At 42.9% G+C, this 24473-nt stretch overlaps 1 pseudogene; it reads left to right on the top strand.

The window, feature by feature from the left end:
* The first annotated feature begins 2679 nt into the window (after positions 1-2679).
* On the top strand, positions 2680-6184 carry LOC117470724 (annotated as a pseudogene).
* Positions 6185-24473: the final 18289 nt, after the last annotated feature.

The raw sequence follows: 24473 nt of genomic DNA, 5'->3' as shown, positions 1-24473 counted from the left end.
ATGATCTGTTGTTGGAGGCAGCATTTTAACATGGAGGGCAGGCTGCCTGGACATACAGTGAAACTGGGTAGGTTTGCAGTAAAGAAAAGCGAATAACAGCAAAGGAAAATAGAAAAGTCGAAATATAATTGGTGGAGGGAGGCAGGGCGATGTTCCTGTGATGTGTGATAAGAGGAACTGGCTGTAAAGGCTTTAGAATTCACCTGCTTGAGGGCAGATGAAGGTCTGGAGAGAGGGTTTAGAATGAAGAAAGCCAAAGAGACTGATGTTGGACAGTAGCTTCACAAAGAAGGAAACCGTGAGTGGAGAAAGTGCAATATGTTGGATGGGGAGTGGTAATAGGAAGAAAATGAAACAGCAAAGGATCAGGATGTCACGGCTGAAAATAGAAATTAAACAACGTAGGCTGTCTATCAGCTATAGCTTCTTCATTATACATAAAGTTGCCAGTGCTTGATCATTATTAGCAAAAGTCACTTGGTATAAACAACATACAAACTATTAGTAATAGTAATTGCTATCAGATTCTGATTCTTAGTGTATGGTTATATCAAACATTTTGCATCCTTGGGAAAAGAGTGATGTTGGATGTTTGGTACTCTGAAGCAAATGAAAAGCCAAGCCCTCAGGCTTTTCCCATACATAATTATTGGTTTTAAACAGCTGTAAAGCCACTCTCTCCAGTGTAATTGTCAGGGCCGTCCCTCCCTACAGGCCGATCACGCAGACTGTGTGGGGCCTCACCTTGCGGAGGGGGCCTCACCTTGCGGAGGGGGCCTCATCTTGCGGAGGGAGCCTCAACTGAGCCTATGCGGTGCAATTAGTGTGGTTTCGCCGGCTCCACTAGCAGCCCCCCCCCCCCGTCGACGCTCGCGAAATAGAGGGCCTCATCATCTAACTTTGCGTGGGGCCTCAAGTTGGCCAGGGACGGCCCATGTAATTGTGCTCACCAAAATGAAAGTAACACGATTATTTAATACAGGCTATAATCCCTACAGACAGATTGACAATAGTCAAAACAGATCTCAGGCGAGTTAAGTAAGACAGAGACAGTCTCTGGAGCTGGTTGTCACTGTGGCCTTTAGGTAGGGTCTCTGGAAGGTTATTCTCACAAGACTGAGTATAACTGACATCTCTAAAGCACTGATGCTCGCATTGTGGAGAAAATATGCAGCCATTGTGATCATTACAACATAATCAATCCGGTGGTCCTGCAGATAATGAAGTCACCTCCACGGCTAGTGTAGCAGCTTCAGTTGATTTCAATGGACACGCATGAATTGGGCATCGCAGACATCATAGTAGGAATTAGATAAATACTCCAGAAAACACAAAAGATCCAGGAATGCAAGGTACATATAACCCCCTCCCCACACAGCACAGTGATGTATTTTAGACATCAATCATACAAAGGGTGAAGGATTTACATTGCGCCCTAAGCTGTGGAGTGTTGATGTGAATTTAAAGCAATGTGAGTCAATGAGGCCATGCCGACGATCTCTGTCCTCCGGGGCTCAGCTTTGGCTCGCTTCAAGAGCTATCATGTTGTGCCCGATGAAGGGGAAGTAATGCCTTTACTTCCACTTCCTGTCCTGGCAGTGTCACGCAGCATTGTCTGTCTCCTCTTCCCAGTCCTGCGGCCTCCTCCTGTCCCCTGCTGGAGGGCGTTCAGGGGGGCTAAAAGCCTCTCCACATGAGTTGATAATACTCCCTCTAATTGGCTATCGCATTGGGAACGATCCCCCGTTCACTCCTACTCACTGTTCCTGGCGAGCTCCAGCAGATTATTATAGATGACAGATGCCGCCATTTTATGGGAGACGGCACGATTATCTTGTTGTGGCAGGCGGGACATGGAAAGGCGGTCTGAGTATGGTGTCAAAAAAACAAGAAAGAACAGGTCTGTGCCAACAATCACATAACTTTACAAATGCTTTACAAATTCATAGTGATAATGGCCTCGCTCACCATAACAAAGCCGTAAAAGACACTGATTTAAACACCAGGATGATATATAGACCCTCAAGTGGTCATTAGTGGATCCCTGCCTACGGGACAAATCATTTGACACTGAGAATAAAAGCTTTAATTCATTATGTGGCAAAATTTTATAGGCATGTCTAGAACATTTCCCAAACAAATCTATAATTTTAGGTTTTTGACTGACACATAGCAGTTTGAGAATTAGCAATATGAGTCGACTCATATTACTGATGTTACTGTATTTAACAGGACCTAAATAATTTGACACAGAATTGCCCAGAAACTGCAAGGATTAACCACACAGAATACACAGTTTATTACAACACATAAGCAGGAATCAAAATCATTCTAACACTCAAATAAAACAGTCAGATTCACGATGGCCGGTTTGAAAAAATATCTAAATAAAAAATCTCAGAACCAGAGATATTTTCTTCTTTTATTCCACATATTCCTCTTGTTCTTTGTCAAAACCTGGTCAGTAAATGATCCACAAAGCATAACTGAAAACATATATTTTATAACTCTAATTGCATTTTATTAAGTCATGAATGACTGAATGGTATATAAATGTTGAAAGTTATAGAAATTAGTTGGACACAATGGCCAGAATTGGGTTTCGGTTACGAGTCAAATCAGTAAGATGTGAAAAGGACTTCAGTTATGAGTTTAAATTGTTAACATAGGTTCAGGAGCATGGCCACGCCTAAAACTCTGCCTCGAACCACGGCCACCCCTATTTATATCCGGCAAAACTTCCGGCCACTGCTTGTCTCCATCCTTTCAAAGACTGACAAGCAGACCGTGATTCACGCCGCGCGTCGTCACGGTTCAAACAAGCTAAACGCTACCACGAGAACATGCAACTCACCATGGATCCCGAACTGCTTATCAACCCGCCGGAGTCAGATGAAGATCTCTTCGACAGCAGTCGGATCTAAGCCGAGCATCCGAACGGAGCCGCGTGCGCTCGGCAATCAGTGTCCCACACACCAGCCGCCACCGCTCCCACTCAAGCTCCCCCAACGAGATACCTCCAACTCCAGACAGGTCCCAGGCTTCGTCTACTCCGCCAGCGAGGGCAAACAACCGGGGCCACAACAGGCACAGCCAGCTCCAATCTCCCCACCACCGGCAGCCTGCCTCATTCACAGCCCCCGGCCACTCGCAGCGGCGCACTCGACACGCCTCTCGGACGGAGCCGCGCTCCGAAACGGAGCCCGAACTCAGGAGGTGGGCAGTCATTCAACTCCAACGTTTCCTGAAAGAAAACGGCATCCACTTTCACCGAAATGACAACAAGGCTAGACTGTTCAACCTCTACAAAGCCTACAGCAGCACAACGGCAAGAACAACGAGACACACAGCTCTTCCTGCTCCAGAGCCAACCACCGCGCGGCGCGCGCGCACCACGGGTCGTGACGTCACAGGACTCCGTCCTCCTCCACGGACACAGCCCGACTCACCAGCACCCCCTGGTGGGGGCCAGGTCGTATTGCCCTCTGTGCCTGCTCTCTCTGTGTCTGACATGTCGCAGCTCATGTCAACCTTTCTCACATCCCTGTGCTCACAGGCTTCACAAAATCCCCTTGCACATACATCCCTTCATCCCTCCTTCTTCTCTACCTTCAGCAGTCCACAGCAACCCAGCTTCTGCTTACCTTCCTCCTTTAGCAGCTAACCCCGTAGCAACAGCGCCTCACCCAGTAACCCAAGGGACCATGCTACATGCTAACCCATTAGCCGACTCTTACCCAGTACCTTCTTTTCCAACTGGTCTATCCTTTCCCCCTCCCCCTCCCCCCATCCCTTCCCCATCCCTTCCCCAACACCCAAATGTTTTTCCTCCCTGTGCAACCAGCTACAATTTATTTTTATTTAACCTTTATTTAACCAGATAAAAGCATTGAGATAAAATCTCATTTTCAATGCTGACCTGGCCAAGAAGGCAGCAACGTTACACATAACACATAACACAAACATATAAAATACAGAGAACATAACTAAGAAAACAAAAGACGAAAAAGCAGTCACTACATTGTGCACATTAGGACAGTAAGAAAGGTACACTACTTATTACTGCAAGAGCAGCTGGTGGTGAGGACTTCAGACAACTTCAATTTAAAACATGCTATTGAGACAAGTGCCGTCAGTTTTAAGTTTGATTGAAGGTCATTCCAAGACCAAGGACCATAATAAAAAAGACTCCTTTTTCCAGCCTCAGTCCGCACAGCAGGTACCTGGAACCGTATCCAGGCACTGGATCTGAGGTTGTGAGAGTCACAAACTGGGGCAAATCTGGCACATATGTAGAGTGGAAGCTTACCTAAAATGGCTTTATACATTAATAAAAACCAGTGCTGCATCCTACGCATAGTAAGTGAGGACCATCCAGTTAGGCTATACAGTGTGCAATGATGAGTCCTATAGGGTGCATTTGATATATAACGCAGTGCAGCATGGTAGAGTGGGTCAAGTTCGGCCAAAACAGTGGGACAGGCAAATCTATAAATGGTATCACCATAGTCCAACATACTGGGGCGCTCCGGACTCCGAGCTTTACTGCCGCATCTTTGCAGCACGCGCATCCCTCTCTTGCCAATTATGCGGAGCCCCCTCCCACCCGGCCTCAGCATGCTCAGTCAGCGCTCCACCACCCGAGCCACCCCGCTCACTGCCCTTTCCATCAAGAGGCAACGCCTCAACCTTCAACCGCCTATCACCTGCCGCACCCCCACTATTAAGTATGTTGTACTTTGGATTCCTAAAGCTTTTAGTCTACTAACCCATCATCCAAGGGTAGTTTTCACTATAAGTAAAAAAGAATTTTTGGACGGACACTATAATTTACAGTTTTTTACTATGTTCAATCTGAATTTTCTTTAAAATAAAAAACATCTATATTGATTCTGACTTTTCTACATTCAACTCACAGGTTTATCATTACTTTGAGAACAAAGATCATTAATGTAACCCTTTTAGAAGGGAAGATATGGTCATTTGTTCTGGGAATGTCATTTTCGAGCCTGAGACCTGAAAAACAGGCTCAGTGCTTAACAGGTTAACAGCGTCATTCCAAGCCCAGACTTTTTGATGCAATACGCACACATTGACCACGCCATCAGCCTCATCCGCTCAGCAGGCCGCGGAGCATGGCTCTCTAAGGCAGACATCACCAGTGCATTCAAGATCGTGCCTATTCATCCAGACTTCTGGCGTTTCTTCGGAGTGTACTGGAAGGGAGCCTATTACTTCTCAGTACGCCTCACATTCGGCTGCAGAAGCAGTCCCAAAATCTTTGATTCCCTTTCAGAAGCTCTGTGCTGGATCTTGACAAACAACCACAGACTCCCCTACGTGCTCCATCGTCTTGACGACTTTCTCATCGTCACTCCACCATCCTGGACTCAATGTCTTTCCAGGCTTCTCTACCCTCAGAGAAAGTACAGCGCATCACTCTCCTCTTTTCAAACTACTTAAAGGCAGACAGATGCACGAAACGGCAGCTGTTAGTTACCCCTCCTCGGCCACCTAAATTACGCCATCCGCATAATACCTCAAGCAAAACCCTTCTTGTCCAACCTGCTGAACAGAGCGGCGTCAGTTCCCTCCATCCACGATCGACTAGTTCTCGACGACGCATGCAAAATGGAATTTTCACCTTTGGCAGGATTTCTTGTCCTCGTGGAACGGCATCTCTTTCTTTTATGATGACTTCATTACCAAACCCGAGGATATCCAACTCTTCACTGACACAGCCCCCTCCATAGGCTTCGGCGGCTACTATGCAGGGAGATGGTTCTCATCCACCTGGCCCCCAGAGTTCACAGCTCTCAATTCACAGACGCTTTCTCCTTCATCCGCACTTCACAAACTATATCCCATCATCATAGCTGCCATTCTTTGGGGGAACGAATGGTCTAGGAAAGCCATACTCATCCACACCGATAACAGCGCAGTCGTAGAGATCCTTAACAAAGGCCGATCTCGCTCCCTAGCCATCATGCAGGTCTTCCGCAGACTCACCTTAATCTCTGCCCAACACCAGTTCATCCTCAAAGCCGCACACATCCCAGGTCATGAGAATGGCATCCCTGTCTCTTTGTCTCGTTTTCAATTTCAGAAATTCAGAAACTTGGCCCCAGAGGCGGATCTCCATCCCATACCAGCCCCACCGTTTTCAGCCACCACATTCAACTAAACCCACAACTGGAACTACTCTCACACGCTTCACGGGAAGCCATCCTCAACAGCCTTGCCCCAAGCACCTTGTCAGCCTATCTCACCGGCTGGAATTGCTTTAAGGCAGGGGTTTTCAAAGTGTGGGAAGGTGAGCCTCCCCTCAGAGAATATAAGAACAGCCGCGCCCCTCCTCCCAATTGTTATTGCTATTATTATTATTGTTGTTGTTGCTATAATGCAGGGGTATTATTATCCAGTGGAATGCCCTTACCTACTGGCCTAGTTAAATCAAAGTAGTTACTTTTTTTTGGCTGGGCAGTGTAGTTTTACACACCGTCTTATTTGACTTTCTCAAGACTTAAAACAGTTTTTTGGGGGCAGACCCCCACAAAAAAAACAAATATATTTACACACGTAAGGTCATCATCTTTTTATGCTCATCGAGTCATCCGTGAGCAGAGCATCAAGTTGGCATGCCTATAACAGCTGAATGCGGCGATTACCATCTTGTTCAGCAAAACGCCTCACAAACTGATTAAGATCAACAGCTTTAGTGCGTTTTGATTCAATACTGAGTACAGCCAAACTTCACAGTCTCTTCTCTGTCATTGTAGACCGCAAATACCTCATTCCTTCCGTCTACTTGGGGTCCGAATGCGCCGTCCCGTTCAAATGAAATCGCCGCCAATCACATTTCCTCGCTCGCGCCAGGGCCGGGGGAGGGGTTACAAGGCTCGCGTCTTGTGCTGCATTCACTTGCACTCGGACATTAGAGATTTTCTCTCATAAATGTCCGATGAGCCACAACTTTTATTTCAAAACAAAGCTGACGTTTTCTGCCAGACGCTGTCTCCTCTTTCACTTTAGGTAACTTCACAAAAAATCGATCCATGTTGCCGCTCGCATAAAGTTAGCTGAAGTTAACTAGCTAGATTTCACTGTTTCTCGTTATTTTTTTCTCACGCTGCGCCTCCCCTGAAGCTCTCTGGCGCCTCCCAGGGGAGGCGCGCCTCACACTTTGAAAACCGCTTATTTAAGGCATATCACGGCATATACCAGCTACCATTCCCCACTCTGGACGTCATATCCGTCTGCAATTTCATTACTCACGCTCATTCCATCTGTAAGTGCCGGACATCCACCATTCAGACATACTTGGCCAGCGGCCAACCATGTCCTTCCACGTCCCATAGCCACGTCACAATGCTTATCAAAGGCTTACGTAAGCAGGAACCCTCCCTCACAGCCAAACGACTGCCACTCACTTCCGACCTTCTCAGCCTCTGCATCCGTTCCCTACGCTCAGGATACTTATCACCAATGGTCGACCTTACCCTAGAATGCATGTTCCTGCTAGCATTCTTCGGCTTCCTGCGATGCTCCGAATTCGCACCCACTTCATCCGCCTACAACCCTCACCACCACCCCAGCCTATCCGACATATCCCTCCACACAAACGACTCTCTCATATTCACACTCCGAAGGAGTAAAACAGATCAGCTGGGAATTTCTTTCCCCATCCACATCTTCCGCCTGAACTCGTATCTCAGCCCATACGAGCCACTAACCAAATACCTCAGCGCAAGGTACGCTGCACACGCAACGCCTCAACAGCCACTCTTTCTCACCGAAACAGGGAAAATGGCCACACGTTTCTTGTTCCAGAAACACTTCCACAATGTCTTGCTTATTTCGGGGATATGTTCAGAACACTATTTGAGCCATTCCTTCCGCATTGGTGCAGCGTCCACAGCAGCGAGACTGGGCATCTCTGACCAAACCATCCAGGTCCTGGGCCGCTGGTCATCCCAAGCTTACCACACTTACATCCGTAACAATCTCAGACAGGCACACGCTCAACTCAGTTCCATTTAATCCGACTCTTTAGGGGGCCCGTAATCAGCCCACGCAGATCATGCCGGAGACGGAACCCCCACTCTGACGCAGCGTCCACACGGCGGCGTGCGTTGAAGCTTGCAGGTGGGCGTGTCTGAAACTCGACCAACAACCAATCACATGAATCTCCTGCCCCGGACACAAGGGCACGCGGTTTGATTGGCTAGAGCTTGGACTGGCATATGATTAGATTGGCTGACGCTTCAAAAGTTGAACATTGCTCAACTTTTGAAGCGAGCAACGCGTAGCGACGCTCCCACAATGCAGTTCGGCGAAGCGTGACGTCACCCCATTCAAAGTGAATGGGCAGAAGCGTTGAAGCTTCAACACACGCCGCCGTGTGGACGGGCCGTGAATCTCCCACTGCATGGACCACAGCTCGTCCTCCCAGAACATCCCTTCACCCCCTTCATATCATTCACATGTTACTTCAATAAACGTACAAACATCACACTGTTTTGGCGTGGTTCCTGCTAGTGAAATGAGGTTAAATTGTTAACATAGGTTCAGGAGCATAGCCACGCCTAAAACTCTGCCTCGAACCACGGCCACCCCTATTTATATCCGGCAAAACTTCCGGCCACTGCTTGTCTCCATCCTTTCAACCCACCCTCCCTCTCCCTTCTACCTATACAGTTCCCCTTCCGACTCACACCGAGCATTACATCCATCCATCCCTTCTTCCCTCAACATCCCTATCCCTACATCCCTTCATCCCTCATCCCTACATCCCTCCATCCCTCCATCCCTACATCCCTCATCCCTACATCCCTCATCCCTTCATCCCAACATCCTCTGCCCGTCACCATTTATATTTAAACTGTGCATATTTATATACTGTGTATACTAACATTTTAATTCCAGGTATCGTCTGGGGGCCCGTAATCAGCCCACGCAGATCATGCCGGAGACGGAACCCCCACTCTGAGTCTCCCACTGCACGGACCACAGCTCGTCCTCCCAGAACATCCCTTCACCCCCCTCATATCATTCTTACTTCAATAAACGTACAAACATCACACTGTTTTAGCGTGGTTCCTGCTAGTGAACTGCACATTTAATGTAGGATGCTGGGATAACTAAATAACATCAAAAGTGTTAGAATTAAAAATAAGCTTTTTGCAACAGCGAGAACACAGGATCAAAGTGATGAATCAATTACAGAAGATCAAGTCTATAAATGTACATTTTTAGAGGCTAATAAACAGCCAGGGTGTGACTACACTCTGCAACAACACTTCATCTGCGCTCATTATAAACTGTGTTCCTCTAATATACTCTATGATCCAATCCATCAGGGCTCATCACCACACACACACACACACACACACACACACACACACACACACACACACACACACACACACACACACACACACACACACACACACACACACACACACACACACACACACACACACACACACACACACACACACACACACACACACACACTGTATATAGAGACATACACACTACATCCTCTGCCTGACTGATCCATTTCCTGACTGCTGATAGTGCCCACATAAGGTCAAATGCTGACCTTTACCTTTACTTTCAGGTAACACAAATCTCCACTGAACAGCTTCCTAAATGACTGTGTGTGTGTGTGTGTGTGTGTGTGTGTGTGTGTGTGTGTGTGTGTGTGTGCTTCCAGGTTTCTGCGTGTGATCCAGCACTTCAGGAGAGCGAAGCTGGCAGGCTCATTATCATAGGCCCACTCTAAAACAGATAAGGTAGGGATCTATGGGCCTGAAATGATGGGACCTGAGTGGGCTTCTAATGGCCGCGGCGTTTGCCAGGCTGCCCTTGTAAGTGGATTTCTACTGCGATCTGCTGTTTGTTTATTGGAGTGCCTGTTGTTCTGGATGCACTCCATAGAGGATACAAATTGCATTATTCACGGCAGGCAGGCTGGTAATGGCAAGGATGAATGATGGCCCCTATTTCTCTCCCGACAGAAAAGGTCGAGAGAGGAGCTCTATACAATTACACACAATTTTGTGTTCGATCAGCGGATATCTACGGGTGAAACGCCACCACACACTGCAGGCCTGAAGGAGGAGTTCAGAAGCTCTGAGTCCGACTCTCTGGGATCTGAGGGTATGAAGTGCAGCATTACTAAATTAATTTGCCTTTGCCAAATTTTATTATGAACTCAGACCTCAGGGGACATGTGCTTTTTTTGGCCTGACCATTGATTTTTCTTAGTCAGTCAATTTAGATTCCACAAACAACGAGCCAACAAAGCAAATGTAAGCAAAATGCATGATCTACAGTATTTCTGGACTTTGTTCTTGCTGTCATTCTTCTACATTACAGAGTGCATAGACAGTGACAAGAATGATGCATCATCCATTTTGATTTGGATAAGAACCATATGCTGGATTTCTAATACAATAGGACAATAACTGCCTGTTATTAAATATCAGATACCATTCAGTCAGAGAAATCCACGTCTGATGTGATGGATGTTCTTTGCTGCCAATACCCATTTAGAAAAAATTATGATAAAACTACATTTTTCTTAATAGCATTGTGATTATTGGTTTAATTGTTCAGTTGTGAAACACTGCCAAATGGTTTTAGTGTTGATTGAACAAAGGTGAAACCATCACAAGTGTTTTTGTTTGACTTAAAAATTCTAAATTAGGTGAGAAAATATATTATGTTTACTTTGTTAGCACAAAATCATTAGCGTGTTAGCATACACATATTTCTGAAGCAGCACAAAAACACATACATAAAGTATGCAGATGTTAAGGTTCTGTTTTTCAGATGTTGGTAACCAAATACAAATATTGCACTAATTAAAATGTTGACCTATTGACTGTGCTAGGTGAAGATTTCGGATACATTTTTGTGGCAACTCAACAAATCATCGAGTTGCATATTCTGGATATCTGTACCATATGTAGCACAAAACACAAAACATAGGAATTTTTATACCCAAGGATTTCCCCTCCTTAATATAAGCACTTGATGTGTTTCTTCAGAGTGCTGGACAATGCAAAAGTGACCTTTGTACTGTATTATGATGCCTTAGTTCTTTAATATAGAGGAATAGTTACTGTACTTTAAAGTGTAAACAAGCCAAACACTCAAAGAGTTCCTGAAAATCTGAACTATATCTCAGTTAATCTGAAAGTTGACCAAAAGCTCAGTTTTCAAAATGCAAGACTATATGAACACGTCATAATAAAGATCAAGAAGTCATTGAACATTATGTCACATGCTTACTTATCACCAATGCCTGAACACTGTGTTAAGGACAGCATCTTACTAAGTCAAGGTGTTTTTGTTTGTATAATGTATTGGAATTCACCTCAGGTGTCATTAATTATGGAATAAATAGTGACACATTTAATTATGTAGCTGATTAAAGATTACATAAAAAAAACCTAAAAGAACCAATTAACTTTTTTTATATGTAAATGAATATAACCACTATTGTTATCATACTGGCTCAGTTTTCCCTTCCAGCATCTCTTAAATTAAAACAGACAAGATCAACTGTGCTTTCAAGCAAACTGTCCTGCCTTTTCATTCTCCCCCGGATATTAGTGTCTACTCACTTTTTTGGACCAAGGAAGGTAGTGATATGAAAAATCAGTCATGCATTTTGTAGGAGGGATATGTCAAATAAACGTTGTGGTTGTCCTAAATTACTGAGACACCAGAGGCCTGTACTACGAAGCTGGATTTTCGCTTAGCCGGCTAAATTCAGGGAAATCTCGGGCTTTCCGGTCCTACGACGCTGGTTCTCTTTTTAGCAGGCTAGATTTCCATGGTAACTTATGCTGAGCGGCAAACCTGCTCCGGAGCAGGTTAGGTGGCAGGCTAAGAGATCAACTCAGTGAAAGCACCGCCTGCTGACCAATCAGAGCTCCGTGTGCGGAGTTTAACGCGATCAATTCATATTACAGGATAGAGGAAATACAGAAAAACTGCCGTTGCAGGAAAGACTGCCGGCCAAAATCAACTGACTGTGTGAACGTGAAAATTAATAGAATATCCCCTCCCATCTTCAGAGCAATCTGACTATTATAATATTAGCGTTAAGAAAGCTTACTTAAATATCTGCCACGACATAAGTAACCGGATCAGAGTAACATTAAGTACAGTCCGCGGCACTGTACTGCACTGTGTTCCATTATCATTCATATCATATCACATCATAATGTATCATATATTTCCTTATTTGAGTCAGCTTCTTGAGCCGTATCTGGCCGTGCAACACTCACAGTGTCACATACTGTATGCAGAAGTATTATTTTAAGCAACACATTAAGTTGACGAAACACTCGAGTCAAATGTAATTAAAGTCAGATCCACTCGTGTCTTGGACGGGGCAGTGATTTCATAAACCTGTTAATGTACGCATTCAAACGCTTTTTCTTTTACCAGCTGTATTCACCTTGCAGGTGCAGCTATGTGGCTTTTATCCTGGATAAAGTGTTTAAGTCATGGATGTTTAAAGTTTAACTTCTTCATATTTGACTAATATTAAAGTTCACTTTTCATTCAGGAAGTATGACGCTGCGCTGTCAGTACGCTTGTCCGTGTTTGAGATTGGTCGAATGCTCCAAATACCACCCCTTTCATGTGAACGCGCACCTAACTAGATAGGACACGGCTGGCTTGAGCGATCCACTTGATAACCGGCGTCGTAGTACAGCTTAGCGCCAGCGCGTATGTTTTGGCTTAGGCCAACCGGCTAACTCCAACATATCCAGGTTAGGTTGAACCAGCTTCGTAGTACAGGCCTCTGGCCTTGCGTCATGAGACATAATAGACTCATTATCATAAAAACAGTCAATTTGTCGAGCAGTGGCACCATGGCTTTGGCAGGAATTAAGTCCTTCATGGTGTTATCAATCAATCAATCAATGTTTATTTATATAGCCCAATATCACAAATGTTACATTTGTCTCAGTGGACTTCACAGTTTGTACAGAATATCAGTATGACAATATGACACCCTCTGTCCTTAGACCCTCACATCGTACAAGGAAAAACTTCCGAAGAAAACCCACAGTTTAAAGGGAAAAATGGGAGAAACCTCAGGGAGAGCAACAGAGGAGGGATCCCTCTCCCAGGACGGACAGACGTGCAATAGATGCCGTGTGTAAATTGAAAAGATTATACATTTGCAACATAGGTAGTCCAAATGTTTGGAAATGCATGTGTCTATAATAAGAAGATGAATCCACGAGGATATCCATCCAGGACCACAGCAATAGGCACAGCCACGACTCAAGATCCAGGGCTCGTGATCCAGGACTCAGGACCCTAGCAACAGGATTAGCCATGACTCCGGATCCCGGCGTATGTAGACACCAAAAAGAAAGAAATTTGGGGAAGCTGGGTTATTCGGAACATGAGAGTACACAGGTACAGACAGAGAGAAGGAAGAAGTAAGGTGTCCCCCGACAAACTAAGCCTATAGCAGCAAAACTAGGGGCTGAATCTAATCAGCCCTAACTATAAGCTTTATCAAAAAGGAAGGTCTTAAGCGCACTCTTAAAAACGGATAGGGTGTCTGCCGCCCGAACACAAACTGGAAGCTGATTCCACAAATGTGGAGCTTGATAAGAAAAGGCTCTGGCTCCCATTGTACTTTTAGAGACTCTAGGAACAACCAACAACCCTGCAGTCTTGGAACGCAATGCCCTAGTAGGACAGTAGGTTATAATGAGTTCTTTAAGGTAAGATGGCGCCTGCCCATTAAGGGCTTTGTAGGCGAGAAGAATAAATTTAAATTCTATCCTGTGTTCTATAGGGAGCCAGTGTAAGGCAGCCAGAACAGGAGTAATGTGGTCACTTTTCCTAACTCTGGTTAGTACACGAGCTGCAGCATTTTGAATCAGCTGAAGCGACTTAACTGACTTCTTGGTACACCCTGATAATAAAGAGTTACAATAATCCAGCCTTGAAGTAACAAATGCATGGACTAGTTTCTCTGCATCGTTTTGAGGCAACATATGCCTGATTTTTGCAATGTTACGTAGATGGAAGTAGGCGGTCCTTGAAATTGATTTTATGTGGGCGTTAACCTGTTCCACTCTGAGCCTGTTTTTCAGGTCTCAGGCTCGAAAATGACATTCCCAGAACAAATGACCATATCTTCCCTTCTAAAAGGGTTAAATTAATAATCTTTTCTCAAAGTAATGATAAACCTGTGAGTTGGATGTAGAAGTGTCAGAATCAATATAAATGTTTTTTATTTTAAAGAAAATTCAGATTTTACATAGTAAAAAACTGTAAATTATAGTGTCTGTCCAAAAATTATTTTTTACAGATAGTGAAAACTACCCTTGGATGATGGGTTAGTAGACTAAAAGCTTTAGGAATCCAAAGTACAACATATAATAAGTACCCTGTATCAAGATTGATGCAAAACAAGTGAAATTTGACCTTTTTAGAGAGATTTAGCCAAAAACTGGGCCATCTGGGGTCATTTGGGTGGATTTGACCTATCTCTGGCCCCCCTTGCTCGATCTGGTTGGTTGACATACCCTTGTGACCGTTAGAGCCAATAGAATCGAAGGAGGAGGCTCCCACCCAGACACGTTGTAAAGAAAAAATGTTGCCGCTTCGCGTGTGGAAAGCGAAACTAAACTGGAGGAATGTCTCCTTCTGGAGTTTGGAAACTAAAACGCAGTTGTATTGCTTATGGATTATCAGAAATAATTTCAAAGAAGGCACAGACACATAGGATGAACCTATGGATTAACTGCAGCATCGTTTTTTTATCGTTTTAATGCCATTGAAGACCACTTTTGACCAAGGTAAGCCATATTTACATGTTTAGCTTCTTGGCTCCACATGTGATGATGTACGCTTTCGTTGATAGCGTCGCGAATGTTTATCACTGAGTGTTGAGGTGGGCACCGTTAGATTCAGTGTCTCCAGGACACCAAAAAATAGTGTTTGGTTGTGCATCTAGGATAAGTAATAAGGGAGTTCTGAGTGAGTTTATGTGCCTTTGTCGGTCCCGTTTTTTCGATCGAGGCTAATTCAGAGGCTGAGTGCTAGCATTGTGGGGTTTTTTTGAAAAAAAAATTTAAAAAGATCAGTTAGCTGAGTTTCTTCCCGTTACATGGATATAACACATTCATAGTTTTATTCAATATTAAGATTCCTTAGACGTTGTTTCCTGCAAATGACGCGTTTATCCGCCCGGTACCGGGGGGAAGGCGTGAAACAGGTTAATGAAGAGTAGTAAGCTGCTCTCGCTTTACGCAGTGCTTTCTTATATTCATTGAGAGTAATATGCCAAATTAAACGAGATTCTTCAAGTTTAGTGGAACGCCATATCCTTTCAAGTTGTCTCGACTTTTGTTTAATTTTGCGGGTTTCGGCATTATGCCATGGAGCTAGTCTATGTTGTTTTATCTTCTTCTTTTTCAAAGGAGCAACAGAGTCTAATTTTATTCGCAGCGCATCTGTAGCACTATCAACAACATGATCAATTTGGGATGGTGTACATTTTGTATAAGTTTCCTCCCTTACATGCAGACATGCTATCGAGTTAAGTATTGGTGAAATCTCTTCCTTAAATTTGGCTATAGCGCTAACAGATAGGTTTCTGCTGCAGGAACTTTTGACTAATGGTTTGTAGTCTAGTAACAGTACTTCAAAAGTTACTAAGATGATGTAGATGATGATGTAAAGGCTGGAGTTCTGACCGATTCTCTTTCGACCTTTTCTTCAGATTCCCTTCAAAGGCATCGTGTGAGCATTGTCACTGTGGATAGGTTCCTATATAAAGGTTAGTTAATGTTTAAATAACTGAGAGAACTGAATACATTTGAATGCTAAATGAATCGTCAGAAAAAGATTAAAGTCACAGCTTCTGTTGAGAGGCACATGTGGGCTCAATTGATGAATTTAGTTAAATGTTTGAAAAGTAGCATTGGGAATTATTATGTTGTCTCATATGGAAATATGGTGAAAGATGGATTGGTTAGTGAGTGGCGGCTGGTGGAATTTAAATTGCAATCAATTTCAGCAAACATCCCAGTATGACTTAATGCAAAAAAAACAGAGTTTTCAATGTTAAGTTACCAGTCTTAAATTGTAATGCCTCCATAAATAATTTAAGCATTTGAGACTGAGGACTATGTAGACAAACTTAAAACAATGGCATTAGCAATACTTGCATACATATATCTATGTATATATATATATATATATATATATTAGGGCTGTCAGTCGATTAAAATATATAATCGCGATTAATCGCAAATTAATCACACATTGTTTTATCTGTTCTAAATGTACCTTAGAGGGGTATTTTTCAAGTTTTTAATACTCTTATCAACATATGAGTGGACATATATGCTTTATGCAAATGTTTGTTTATTATCATTTAAACAATGACAAATATTCTCATGAATATTAAACACAACAACCTCTGAACATTACAAAATATTCGCCTCAATTCAACCTGGAACCTCTCTCATACAATACTGTGTGTGTGTGTGTGTGTGTGTGTGTGTGTGTGTGTGTGTGTGTGTGTGTGTGTGTGTGTGTGTGTGTGTGTGTGTGTGTGTGTGTGTGTGTGTGTGTGTGTGTGTGTGTGTGTGTGTGTGTGTGTGTGTGTGTGTGTGTGTGTGTGTGTGTGTGTGTGTGTGTGTGTGTGTGTGTGTGTGTGTGTGTGGAGACACTGTGATGGATCGTTGGAGCTATGTGCAGCTCAAGGCATATGCTCGAACGGGAGCTGCCTGGACGCTGCAATCATGTTGGTGAGTGTGCTGACTTTTTGTACAATGTCCCACTGTCTGGCTACCTGCATAAAGTGCTCGGCGCAGTTGTCGGCGAAATGCCGCTCCTCTGTTTTCATAACTGTCAAAGCATGAGACTGAAGTTCCCACTGTGGGTCAAAATAATGCGCTGTGACCCCGAGGTAACTGTCATTACTGAGTGAAGTCCAATAGTCTCCGGTGAGCGTGGAAGTGTGGTCTGCTCTGCCGCAAGCAGGCGGCAGGAGCGGGGCTGTCAGCATCAGCTTGTAGATGGTATTTTAAACTCGATGCGCTCTGAAACTACGCAGCGGGCCGAGGACAAAAAATACACATGCGTTAATCACGTTAACTTGACAGCCCTAATATATATATATATATATATGATGTATATAATATATATATATATGATATATATATATATTAGGGCTGTCAGTCGATTAAAATATTTAATCGCGATTAATCGCATGATTGTCCATAGTTAATCGCGATTAATCGCAAATTAATCGCACATTTTTTATCTGTTCTAAATGTACCTTAGAGGGATATCTTTCAAGTTTTTAATACTCTTATCAACATATGAGTGGACAAATATGCTTTATATGTTTGTTTATTATCATTTGAACAATGACAAATATTCTCATGAATATTAAACACAACAACCTCTGAACATTACAAATATTCGCCTCAATTCAACCTGGAACCTCTCATACAATACAAAGTTTGTGTGTGTGTGTGTGTGTGTGTGTGTGTGTGTGTGTGTGTGTGGACACTGTGGAGACACTGTGATGGATCGTTGGAGCTGGCGCAGTTGTCGGCGAAATGTCATTGAAACAGCTCCTTATATCCGTTAGCGCAGCTAGCTAGCACCAGATGCTAACAACAACAACACGTAAGGTGTGCCTCGCTCGCGCGAGTCGCGCCACACATACACACTCCCTCCCGGTCCTCCCGATGGCCAGTCCGGGCCTGCCAGTGAGCGTGGAAGTGTGGTCTGCCACAAGCGGGCGGCAGGAGCGGGGCTGTCAGCATCAGCTTGTCGATGGTATTTTACACTCGATGCGCTCTGAAACTACGGCGGCCGAGGACAAAAAATACACATGCGTTAATCGCGTTAAAATAATTAGTGGCGTTAATTTTTTTTTGCGTTAACGTGTTATTAACGCGTTAACTTGACAGCCCTAATATATATATATATATATATATATATATATTACAGAACAACGGTATAATCAACAGTAATACAAAAAGCTGAAGATGTAACGAACGAATAATTATGATTTTTATTCTTAAAATCAATGTGGTGTACGTCTTTGACGTGCCTTTAAAAACGGTGGCGGTCTTCAGGTGCTCCTCCAGCACAGTGTGCAGGGAGGGAACTAAATTCACCAATCCCCTGAAAATGCCAAGGAAACCACGAGAAGGGAGAAGAAGCAGGGAAATGAGTTTTAAGAGCAATGGGACGTTGTTTCCATTACATTACATGTCGCTTGTTAGACGCTTTTATCCAAACGACTTACATACTCAATACTGTGGGCAATCCCCACAGGAGCAATTTGGGGTGAAGTGTCTTGCCCAGGGACACAACGACATGCTGACTGCAGTGGGGTTTGAACCTGTGACCCCTGATCCGAACACCAACGCACAACCCACTGCACCACACGCTCCTTTCCTCCGGAGCGTCACGTGAAGCGAGGTCCGTTTGTGATGACGCCGCACAGCTGATCGTCTGACAGCAGCCAGCTCTGTCCCCGTTATATTCACAAACACCCCCGCCTCTGTTAATACACATTTACTGACATAAACATTTGTATCATCTGTTGTAGACCCAAATAAATAAAATAAGAACTCATTCTCAAAAAAGATGAACGCCATTCTTAAAATGTATAAACGAACAATAGTTTGATTAATATTGATTTGAGTGCACAAAAGAATGACAATTATTGAGAGAAGAAAAAGAGATATGTTATCTGTCAAAACCCAGTTAGATTAACATTCATTGGATTGCCCACTTTGTTGTTCAGATATATCACATATTTTTAACTAAATGATACATGAATTGAAACAAAACACGGTATAAACTGAGGAGTGAGTCCCGTGAGTTTCATGTGTTATTTTCACTCCGCTGGGAAACTGCTCTCATGTCAAGAAGCATCAGATCAGTGCATGCGCTGCATCGTCCAATCAGTGAGCGATACACAGTAAGGGCGCGGGGCGAGTGGCTGAGGATTTCACCGGAGGATGGTCTGGTTGTTCCTGACCATCTGGTCTGGTTATCGCTCCTCCGTTATCGCTCCTCCGGCACAAATAAGGCCACTGGGACGCTACTCAAGATGGCGCAGAAAAATCAACTTCCGGTGATAACGAGGAGCGAGGAGCGAGGAATTGAAAAATAAGAGAAGTGAGATGCAGCCCGGGTTTTTGTACTCAAGAGTCAGGACATTTTGGCCTCATACGCCACTGAGCAACATTCATAGGACTGAACATTACATTATTGTACATTACAGCACAGTAGAGTTTGCATGTTTGGTATCTTGCAGTAGTGCAAAACAATGTTAAACTGCCACAACTTGGTTAAATTCAGCGGTTTTATTTGTTAACCAACAATCATTTAAAAGGTCTTACATTTGGAATAACAGAAGTCCTGTGTGGAAGATGATGATGTCCATGTGGCAGGAGCGTTATGTGAGTAAAATGAGAGACTTCCCAATTAGACAAATGTATTATTTATATACATCTTAACATTTGTCATGAACTTGTTTTTGTGTTTCCCATTACATTTTTTTAAATCTGTTTTAAGTTTTCTCTCCTTATGTCATGTCTATTTTTATTTCCTGTGTTTTCCTGCCTGTTTGATTGTCTGTCCTGGTCTCATGAGTTCCACCTGTCCCCCATCAGCCCTGAACCACCTGACCTCCTGCACACCTGCACTTTATCCTCTCATTAGTTCAGCCTGTATTTAAGTCCTGGTGTTGTCACAACTTTGTTTGTTGAATGTGGGAATTGCTGTTCTGTTTAACCTTGCCTTGCCCTGTCCTATACCAAAGATCATTATTCAAGATATGAACATTAAGACAAGACTTTGATAATATAACCTTTTTATATCTTCTGTATTATTTGTCACAATAAATCAACTGTACATATGGTACTGCTCATCTTCAATACAACATAAAACATAGTTATCATCCGGTATTGCAAACAATTGCTAACCCGAGGTGACTGCTAAAGCTGTAAACAAGTTAAACAGCTTTCTGGGGCAGCCATCTTTTTCCGGCTTTTGCTACTGGAACACAGTCAACTTGGGTGTGAAGTCACTCCCAGTTCTGACGTAATGGAACGCAGCGTATTTTACATTTATATTATTCTACTTTCTCAATTAAGACCACCCCCCATTAGCTTACAGCTTCCGTCAGTTTTGGTTATGACTGCTTCCACATAATGAGGGGATATTTATTAATTTTTAATGGAACACATTAAAATCAGGCTCAATGTCGGATAACCATTTGTCATTTGGACTGAGTAGGCCCCCATCTGAAAACCAGACGTGTGGCCAAGACAAATATTTATATTTGAACCACACTCAAGGTAACCTGACATGACAAGTCATCAGATCTCAGTACTAGCCGAGCACATGTTCACCGCCGACATTATACTGTGTTAACCTGCAAGTCCCCAAACCCGACACCATTACCCCCACATCCCCAGCGTCCTCTCAAAGCAGAAATGACTGCCGAATGTGAAAGTCCTTAACTGTGTCACCCCCACAGTTGGGAGGTTGGATGTATCAGGCAGGGGAACATTATCCTTTTACAGAAATGTATTGATTTATGGAGTTCATAATCTGCAGTGGCACAGAGGGGGAAGATGTGGCTCATTCCAGCTTTCTGAGGCTTACACTTTAATGAAGTCATTTATCTCTGATCTGAAGCTATACGCCATCCATCTATCGACACACACACGAGCAGCAGCCTCTTGTCCTCTGAGAACATAGCAGGGTCAGAACAACTGCAATATGAAGAGCATAGAGGACCCCATGCGTTTTGATATCTGCCATTAAAGTTGACCTTATCCAAGTAAAGTTATATTTGTAATAAGATGTTGTAGTGCACTCTGTCACTGGTTTGCTTTTGCATTTTGGCAACATGAAGATTTACCGATAGGGTAACTTTAAAACTGGCTAATAAATAGCAGTAGATAGCAAACGTTTATTATTACAGAAGCTATCTATTATCATTCGCCACTACAGGCAATAAGTCCACCTCACACAGAAGCAGATTTCACTGCAAAGTCAAACGTTAGGGTTAGAAAAGGGCTAGGAGAGAATGGGGCACAGCGTTTTCTTTTATCTGGGATACCTCATCTTTTTACCATTTTCTTCATTACACACTTTGTGCTCTATCTGGTGCCCCAGGTACTCCCAGTCCAAGAAGCTTTTGTGTGATAAAGAAACGAATGAATTTAGAAAATCTCACTCACACATCTTGTAAACCTCTGGCACCCACTGTATCCTGCAAATCATGAATAATGCATGCTATTCCGAGTTCCCCATCTTGTTCTCATATGACCTATAGCCAAAATGATTATGCAGATTGAGGCATATAAATAAATAATCAAATGTTATAAATGGTCACCTGGGGCATGGACGACTCCTGTGCATTTATCAGTCTGTGGGGGACAGAATGAGACAGTGCTTCCTCATGTTATTTCCATTCTTTTTTTTCTTTAGAAGAAGTGATTGGCCTGAATTAACACACTAATGTGGTGGCTGTTGTTTGCACAGCCATTTAAAATGTAATTATTTTCAGCCTGGCAGAATGGTGATGGCAGCTGAGGCCTGCAGCTCATGGATTAACTTGCCTCAATAAAGCTTCAGACACAGTCCTGCAGTTCCAACACACACACACACACACACACACACACACACACACTCTGTATATGCACTGTTTCGCATCGTAGTGTCTAATCTCACTTACAGTTGGTTTTCTTTATTCTGAGCCATGCATAATTGCATTGTTGTTAGGTTAAAATTGCCCAAATACAAGCACACTAGGATTGTAAACAAAAGTCACATGACTAAAGAATGGTGCAGTAATGGATTATCTGACGTGCAGACCTCATGAATTAAGACATGTTGTGTGTGTTGTGTTTTCTTATGGTTTTTTAAATTGCTTTATGTTATGTCAAAGTTGTTGTTACTAATAGTTGTTATCTTTGTCCTGTAAACTCTGCTTTTATCAACCTTGTCTCCACCGTAACAGGCAGCTTTTTCCATGAAAAACTTTGCATTGAGCTAATGATTGACCAACCATCTGGAGCATAAAGTCTTCCCAGTTAGTCGCTTTACTATCAGTGCTGACACAATGCAAAATATACATATGTTTTTCTCCATCACAGCCAATTAAAGGAGAAAAAGCAGCGATAGAAGAGGCTGATGCAGTCTGGTGAACCTGAATGCACCTTTAGGTACAACCTTTGGTAGAGATTCTGCAGCTGAAGCGGTAAAACAGAAGACATTAGGGATAAGATGAAAGGTTGGGTTTGGCCAGCTGATACGATACATTGAATATCAATGTTATTGCTTCTACACTTAGGCCATGTCAGTGCTATCCAAATGGCAATGCACTAAACTAAAAGCTTAAGTTGCTTGTGGTCACACCCAAACAGCTTTGCATACAGAGGTAACGTAACCTTTGGTATGTCACCTATATGGTCGCTGAATATGGATAAAATAGACCATTTACATTTCTTCTTTTTTTCAGGAGTGCCTGGATGATGAGATGCTGTCGGTCGGCTCAGAGAGCGCTCTGGCGGTACACTTTAGTATTTTGTTACCAATGATATGAAGTTTTCAATTTGCCCTAACACAGACAGAGAGGGTGTGGACACGTTGCTTTAATTGATTCTTTCTGATTACTTGCACATGGTGGTGGTCTGCACATGGGACAAATAACTACTGTCTATTGAAAAAATATTTGCTTTGCTCAATTTGTAGGAAGAAGGAACTCTTCCTCCCCCGCAGCCTGGGCCCTCGACATCTAGGCCCTCGACATCTAGGCCCTCATCACGACAAGTAATTAATTAAACAAAATGTAAAAGTATAGTCAAGTTTAAAATGGTCAGCTTTCTTGCTGTGAGCCATGCTTGAATGTTAAAGCAACATATGTGTTTCATGTGTTTCAGGCTGAAGCAGACACTGTGAGGGCCCTGTACAAACGGACCCTAGTCCAAAACATTCAATTGAATGAGCTACTCATTAACCTGTTAAACCCCATCCCTGTTTTTCAGGTCTCAGGCTCGAAAATGACATTTCCAGAACAAATGACCATAACTACACTTCTAAAAGGGAAAAATTAATAATCTTTTTTCTCAAAGTAATGATAAACCTGTGAGTTGGATGTAGAAAAGTCTGAATCAATATAGATGTTTTTTATTTTAAAGAGAATTCAGATTGAACATAGTAAAAAAACTGTAAATTATAGTGTCCGTCCAAAACATCTTTTTTACTTATAGTGAAAACTACCCTTGAATGATGGGATGGTAGACTAAAAGCTTTAGGAATCCAAAGTACAACATATAAGTACCCTGTATCAAGATTGATGCAAAACAAGTGACATTTGACCTTTTTAGAGAGGTATAGCAAAATAAACTCCACCTCTGGGGTGATTTGGGTGGAAATGGGCGTTTTTGCTGTTTCTCTGGAACCCATTGGTAGATTTTGGTGATTGACATCTCTTTTTAACCGTTAGAGCCAATAGAATCGAAGGGCAATTTCCACATACACACCAACGTTACCAAAAAAAAGTGGGGGCTTCGCGCATGCAGTTGGCCGTAAACCGAAACCTATCTCACGCTCTGAAATCTGAAACCGGAAAAGTAGGTTTATTGCTTATCAAAAATCATTTCAAAGTGACACAGACACATTGGATTAACCTATGGATTAACCTTCAGCAGCGTTTTTATCGTTTTAATGCCATTGAAGACAACTTTTGATTAGACAACAACGAAGGTAAGAGATATTGCCGTTTTTGCTACCTAGCGCCACGTGTTATGATGTCTGTTTTTGTTTATGTCGCGAGTTCTTATCATGGAGTGATGATATACCTATCGATTCTGTGTCTTCTCACGATGATAATCGAGGGGTTGGATGTGCAGTTACGATAAGTAATAAGGGTGTTATGAGTGAGTTTCTGTGCAAACGGCGTTAGCATTTTTTCGCTCGTGGCTAATTCAGAGGGTCAATGTGTTTTTTTTTTTGCAAAAAAAAAAAAAAAAGATCAGTTAGCTGAGTTTCTTCCCGTTACATGGATATGAAACATTCATAGTTTATTAAATATTAAGAAGCCCTCAGACGCTGTTTCCTGCAGATTATGCGTTTTTCCGCCCGGGGGTGGGTCGATGGGGTTCAACAGGTTAAAAAAACTAAGTTTTCTAACAGAGAAAGACAGGTAATTTTGTAACATTCAGTAATTTATTTTCAAGTCAAATTGAAGGTGCATAAGGTGACCTTTACATCTTTTCGGATACCTAAAAGAGAAATCCCTTTTTTCTTTACAGAAAAAGTAAACCAAAAAATATGTTTTTTTCTCTTTTTCCTTCAGGAATGGCTGAAAAAGAAAAAACTGCAACATAAATCATCCAAGGCCTCTCTCTCTGTGTGTTATTTTT

The sequence above is a fragment of the Trematomus bernacchii genome, unplaced genomic scaffold (assembly GCF_902827165.1).
Source record: "Trematomus bernacchii unplaced genomic scaffold, fTreBer1.1, whole genome shotgun sequence".
Classification (NCBI taxonomy): Eukaryota; Metazoa; Chordata; class Actinopteri; order Perciformes; family Nototheniidae; genus Trematomus; species Trematomus bernacchii.
Note: the sequence above shows the minus strand (reverse complement) of the source record. Positions and strands in the feature narration are given on the sequence as shown.